Below are 7,201 nucleotides of genomic sequence, written 5' to 3'. Positions count from 1 at the left end.
TTGGTTGATTCTAGCTTGACAATAATTTCCACTAAGCACAAGTTGAGTTAACCAAAATTTAAGCGAAGCTTAAGCTATAGTTAAAGATATATCAAGCTTGGATTATTACCATGCCCGGCAATAAAAGTTTAACATATAAAGTACAAATGCAGCATGAAATATGAATGCTGCAATCTAATCAAATTGGATTCTTTTATCCTAAAAAGTCATTAGCAAGAAATAAATCTGGCCTAAGATTTTAGAGCACTCTAAGATGGATAAATACAATGGGGATAGAGCAGTACCTATGGACATATATATATTTATTCCACGAGAAATGCTATTTGGGACAAATGAATCGTCCGAAACAATGGGACAAATGACGTGGATACCTATGTGACATCCACATCATCCCTCTCTCTCTCTCTTTCTCTCTCTCACCCCCAAATAACAAAACCCCAACTTTTACATCCGATTTTCTTCATCATCCTCATCCGATCTCCATTATCCTTCCTCCGCAACCACCATCACCATCTTGCCTGACGTCACCGGCACTGTCGCCGCCTCCAATGAAGTGGAGATCACCAGCTATCTCCGTCACCGCAACCTCGTCCCTCTCCTCGATCGCTTGCACGGCGTCACCGTCAGCGTCACCGACGTTGTTGACGCCAACGAAATCGAGATCATCAGGCCAGCCATCTATCACAGAGATATTAAAGGCACAATTACATGCGTTGGTGGCGGAGAAGGTTACTATTAAGTGGTGGCTCTAATTTGGACTGTTATGCTAAAAAGGTTCAATAATTTATCGCCATATTTGTTTTTCAGTAATTTATGAATTACTAAACATTTTCAATAATTTATTAGAGATCATCTATAGGCGACGCGCTTGCAAAGCCCAAGAGTCGGCCGATGAGCGGGATACCAGCCTACCAGGCTTCAGTTGACTGCCGATGCTCGTACACGGCTCAAGTCGGTACTACCTATGGGATATCTTGGTAACGCGATATTGAGAACTTCGGCGCATTTGCGAGTTGGGGACTTGGTTTTCAAGCCATTTATAAAGCTGATTTTGGGTGGGGAAGCGTGGTTTATGGGGGAGAGCGTGCATGAGATATGTGGGGTGGAAGTGTTTGAGTTCTTGTTGCATTTGAGAGTGAGAATGTGGTACGATTCAAAGAGATTTTTTACAAGGATTTAGATTCTTATGTCTGAAGTCCAAGGTAGTGTTTGATGAGAAGATTACAGCTCTATGTTTTCTTGACCTTATAAAAGAGTTGCAACTACTATTTTTGATGTTCCAAATAAAACACCAACTGTCTATGAGCAAATTTTAATCATCATTATGATGGATCTAATGGGTATAAACCCTAGTTCAAATACTAGATCTTCTTGTTTGGAGATTGCTTAGGAACAAAGAAAGTGGCGGAAGCGTACCTACACTTAAATCCATTGATTACGACGAAGGTGATTGGGTCTTGTGGTTCTTCTCATTGATCACACGCAGAGAGGGGAGATGGGAGCCCTAATTCAGAAAACCTAATTCTGAATCTCAATTGTTGCATGCTCAATCAGGGACCACGCCCTATTTATAAGAAATCTTTATGGGGCTGATTACAAATTTGCCCATCATAGATTTGACAATTTGGCCCCCAGGAATTCTACACAACATATGATTAATATGTATATCTACACATTTAAAATTAGATAAATAGGACCAAATTCAAACTTGAATCAGATCACAATTTGGGTCCATTCAAAACTTGAATATAATAAGATATACACAATTATAAACATTAGTTGTGTACATCTATACAACTTATGCACATAAGTCCTTATATCCCTACATATTGTGTTGTCCACAACCCAACAATCTCCCACTTGGACCATACAATCATACACCTTCGGGAATTCAAAATTGTGTATAAATTACTATCAACAAACAAATGTAATTACAACTGAAAAATTATCTAAATCAATCTCGTCCATCAGCCTCATCTATACATGGAACATAGGGGCAGTCGTCGCCAGTACAATGCAACTAAACCCACAATGCTCACACATACCGACTTAACTAACAACATAGATAAAGTGTAGATGTGTAGCATGAAAATTACAAGCTAATGTGATCTACGCTTGTCTATTTCCAACTAGTCCAACTTTAAAGTCTTTATGAGATAACAGTTCAGAGCAAAAATAAACGATAAACTTTATAAAAAACTAATCAAAAGTGTCATGACATCAACATGAATATCAAGCTATAAAAAATAAACTCCAACTAATCAGAAGCATTCATACTAATGACGCCCATGCTAGCAACATGTTCATGAAAAACTGTAGGTGCCAATGCTTTTGTAAGCGGATCCGCAACCATGGAATTTGTCCCTATAAGCTCAATACTAACAAAGCCACTCTGAACCCTTTCCTTAAAAGCTAAGAACTTAATGTCTATATGCTTAGACCTAGAAGAACTTCTGTTGCTGTTTGAGAACAAAACTACTGCTCTATTATCACAATACAACGTCAAAGGTCTCTTTATGTTTTCGACAACTCGTAGTCCTTCAACGAAATTGCGCAGCCAAATAGCATGACTAGATGCCTCATAACATGCGATGAATTTTGACTACATGGTTGATGAAGCAACCAAGGATTGCTTAACACTTCTCCATGAAATAGCACCACCAGCCATAGTGATGAAGACGTAACCAGACGTTGACTTACGACTATCCAAGCATTCAGCAAAGTCAGAGTCGGAATACGCAATGATCTCAAGCCTATCATACCTCTTGTATGTGAGCACGTAATCCTTTGTCTTCTGAAGATATCTAAAGACCCTTTTGGCTGCAACCCAATGTTCTCTAACTGGATTACATTGATATCTTCCAAGCATTCCCACTATAAATACCAGGTCAGGACGGGTACAGACTTGTGCACACATAAGACTTCCTACTGCAGACGCATAGGGAATGTTTTGCATGTATTCGGATTCAATTCCTTAGGACACTGTTTTAAACTAAATTTATCTCCCTTCGACACGGGGGTCTCATGAGGCTTATAGTTTTGCATACCAAAACTTGCAGTATTTTCTCAATATAGCTCTTCTGAGATAAACTCAAAGAGCCTTGTGAACGATCACGATGAATCTGGATCCCTAATACAAAAGATGCTTTACCAAGATCTTTCATCTCAAAACTTTCAGAGAGAAATTTCTTAGTTTCCCAAAGGATCCCTTCATCACTGCTGGCAAGCAGAATGTCATCAACATATAGCATCAAAAATATATACGTATGATAAACGCCTAAATGTATGTATTTTATACATATTAATCTTGTATTACTTTGTGTATATTTTAATGAATTGATGCCCGTTTAAGTGTAATTTGGTTATTTCGGTGTTGCAGATCTTAAAAGAGCCGAACGAAGCTAAAAAATGCAAATTGGATGAATTCGACACCAAAAACAACATTTTTGGGGTTCCAGCACTGTAGCAAAGCACTGTAGCGCTACTGCAGCGGGGGGTCACTATTCATGCTGCGGGTATTCGGCTGTGAGCTTCACGGGCTCCATGCGCCCGCATGGGTGCCCGTGAGGTTTGTTGGAATTTCACAACCCACTGTAGCAAATCACTGTAGCTGAGTACTGTAGCACCGACGCATTTTCTTGCCAAAACGCCAGTGAGCTTCACGGGCTCCATGCGCCCGCATGGAGCCCGTATGGACCTGACGGGATATAAAAGGAGACTGATTTTGTAGGGCAAAGGGGAGCTTTTGGAGGGGCAGTTTTCTCTTGGGCCTCTTAGGCCGCCGCCCCACTCTTCCCGTCGGCGATCTACTACGCAAGACTTCACCAAGAGGAAGCCAAGCTTTGGAGGAGAAGATTGGGAGAAGATCCTAGGCGTCCAAGGAATCATTTGAGGGGAGATCTCTTCGGATCTTCAAGACCTTCACCATCCAAGGGGATCTAAAGCTAGAGGGAGTAGTTCTTACTTCTTTTCTTGTTTATTTGTTCCTTGGACTTGTATGAGTGGTCCTCTATCATGAGGCACTAACTTATTTGTGATTTGGATATGATGAACTCTAGGGTTGATTGTTTGTAATTTGGATGATCATCTTCATTGATGCTTTGTTAAATATTGTATTTTTTTTATGGAATCTTGTAGTTTGTGGTTCAAGCCTTGTGTACTTTGATGTGTTCATTTGCATGAGAACTCTGTATTTCAACTTCTAGGTTGTACTTGGTTGCCTCGACCATCGCCCTTGTACTAGACGCACTTGGCTTGAAGGGATCCATGTATAGATACACCGTGACCATCGGGTATTTTTGTACCCCTCCAAAGAATTAGGGTTGGACCTAGTTTGAGTATCGACTCTGATTAGAGATTTCCCTGAGTGTAATGCAATCATCACGAGGATTTGGGCGAAGCGATTCTCGACCCAATACTTGTATGGGATTAGGGTTCAATTGCCGTGACCATCGGGTTGAGCTAATTAAGGATTCTCTTGGCCCAACTACCATCTCGCGATTTCATCCTAAATTCGGGATCTAATGACAACCCTAGGGGGATTCGTTGTCCAAATCACTCCCTTCAATCGCTTTGATTCTCCCTTGAGTTCGTATTGTGTGTAGTAGTACCCCTGATTTCATTGTAGTTAATTCTTTCCCTTTTTATAATTACTATTCATCTTTCGAGTGTTAGGCTAGGAAATAGACGTAAAAGGGAAGTAATATTAGCTCCTTGGGCCCGTGGAATACGACCCTCTCATGCTCGCATCGAGGTATTACTTTGCACTGCGTGCTACTGGATCTCACATCAACGTACTCTCACTAAACTTGTGATACACACAATCCTCACCTCAAAACCAAATGAGAGAACAATATGATGAAACTTTTGGTACCATAGATAGATTTATTGTCGGGAAGCCTGTTTAAGCCCATAGATAGATTTCTTAAGTTTGCAAACCATTTGATTGGTCTCCCCAGTGACTAATCCCTCTGGCTGCATCATATAAACGGTCTCCTCAATGTCTCCATTAAGAAAGGCCGTCTTTACATCCATCTGATGTAGCTCAAGATCCAAATATGCCACAAGTGCATAATAGTCCTAAAAGAGTCTTTTGCAGAAATAGAAGAAAAAGTCTCTTTATAATCGATGCCCTCCCTCTGAGTAAACCCTTTCACCACTAGACGCGCCTTATACCTTTCAACATTGCCTTGTGAATTCCTTTTGGTCTTAAAGACCCATTTACATCCAATAGGTTTCACACCTTCCGGCAATGGGATAAGGTCCCAAATGTTATTGTCCTTCATGGATTGGATTTCCTCACCTATGGCTTCGATCCATTTATGAGAGTTTGAGCCATTAATTGCCTCACTAAAGGTAACTGGATCGTTTTCCATTGAGTCAATATATCCTTCATGCTCATGGAGAAATACCAAATTTTCATACGAAATTGGATTTCTTCTTACTCTCGTAGACCTTCTTAGAGGTACTGGTTCTTCTTGAATTTGAGGTTGAATGTCTTGTTCCTCACCCATAACTGGTTGAATACCCTTTTCTTGATGGGTAGGAATAACATCATCTCTGTCATGTATTAAATGTTGTGTTTGAATGACAATAAGAAAAGAAACCTGACTGTGATCCTTAGCAACAACAGAGAAAGATGTATCCAAATCCTCCCCAAAGACAAAATCATCACTTCGATTCACCTCCCCAACCTCAACATCCTAAAAAATCAGGGCATTTCACATTTCAAAAAAGGTTCTTGATGTAGGTGTTAGGTAATATCACAAAAATCAAATAACACTAAAAGGGCATGCGGAAGCAATAATATATTTGCGATATATATTCTAATTGTTTTAATGAGCACCGTAATTTAATTAAAAGGCGTAGAAAATTACCTCTTAATGATTTTCTTTCCTTTGATGCACCAAATTTATCTCTCGGATTGTCATAGATCTCCTAGCGCCGAACGAAAGTTCCACGCCTCTAGATCACACGCCGGAATTAAGAGACAATCTCATCTTCTTCTCCAAATAGCGGCTAGGGTTAGAGAGGAAGAGAGAGCTAGGGGATTTTCTCACTAGAGAATTAATTGAGATTATTCTATAGTTGGAGAGGAGTCATATTTATAGAAACTTCATAAAACATGATAAACATTATTCAATTATGAGTTCTATTTGAAATATGAACCTTCATAACATGATAAACATCATTCAATTATGAAGTCCTATTCAAAATATGAACCTTCATATTATGATAAATATTACCATAGAAGTTCTATTAGAAATATGAGTCCTAATCTAACTAAAACCACTTTTATCTTTGAGTCCTCATAATTTTGATTATCTATTCGACTCCATCGAATTTAAATCAAAATTTAAACTTAAGACAAAAACCCTAGATCAATTTACAATTTCACTCATCCCATGAAGTAAAATTGTAAATTGATAATTTTACCCCTGTACTCAAAACGAGACTAATTCTTTATCCCTTTAAGCGTGACTCCCTAGGTTCAGTTCGATTGGCAATGGGAGGATACCAAAGGACATGGGTAACACCTAGCCAGCCCCGTGACCCCACGTCGTAGCCCAATTGAACACGAATGAGTAGATCATTACGAACCTTTCCGATTATGATTACCATATGTGTATAAACATTTCGTTCTTGTATCTCAACCGAGTAAGAGCCATGGTAATTGTCAAACTCACTGAACTCGATCATATGCAAATAACTATAGTGGGGTGAGATTACCAAACTACTCTTCGTGTCCCACACGATTAGTTTGACTGCCTTGGTCAAGGTCTTCTAATCTCACATACTTATAGTCACATAGGATACTGATTCGTTTAGTTCTGAGAGAATGAATTTCTTCTTGGTGATCACTCACAATTGCTACCTGCCTGACATAGTCGCACTTCGAGGTCGGCCCTACCAAAAGGTGAACTGAGCCTAACAACTCTAGTAACAGACTAGACGTCACAAGTACATTGTGATCATGATACCTCAGGTCTAAGGTCCATTCATATGATCATAACCAACAATCCCAATCATTGACTGTCAAAGAGTAAAACCATGTGATTGGATTGTTGCAAGTCATGTTCGAATACATCAATTCCCAATGATGTATTTATGACATATGCTCCCACTATTTCATAGTGTTCAACTAGCACTCTTTGTCAAAGTATATGTCATACAAATCCTTACGAACCTTTAACGCTCAATT

This window comes from Dioscorea cayenensis, chromosome 5 (assembly GCF_009730915.1).
Source record: "Dioscorea cayenensis subsp. rotundata cultivar TDr96_F1 chromosome 5, TDr96_F1_v2_PseudoChromosome.rev07_lg8_w22 25.fasta, whole genome shotgun sequence".
Taxonomy (NCBI): domain Eukaryota; kingdom Viridiplantae; phylum Streptophyta; class Magnoliopsida; order Dioscoreales; family Dioscoreaceae; genus Dioscorea; species Dioscorea cayenensis.
This window is presented reverse-complemented; position numbering follows the sequence as displayed.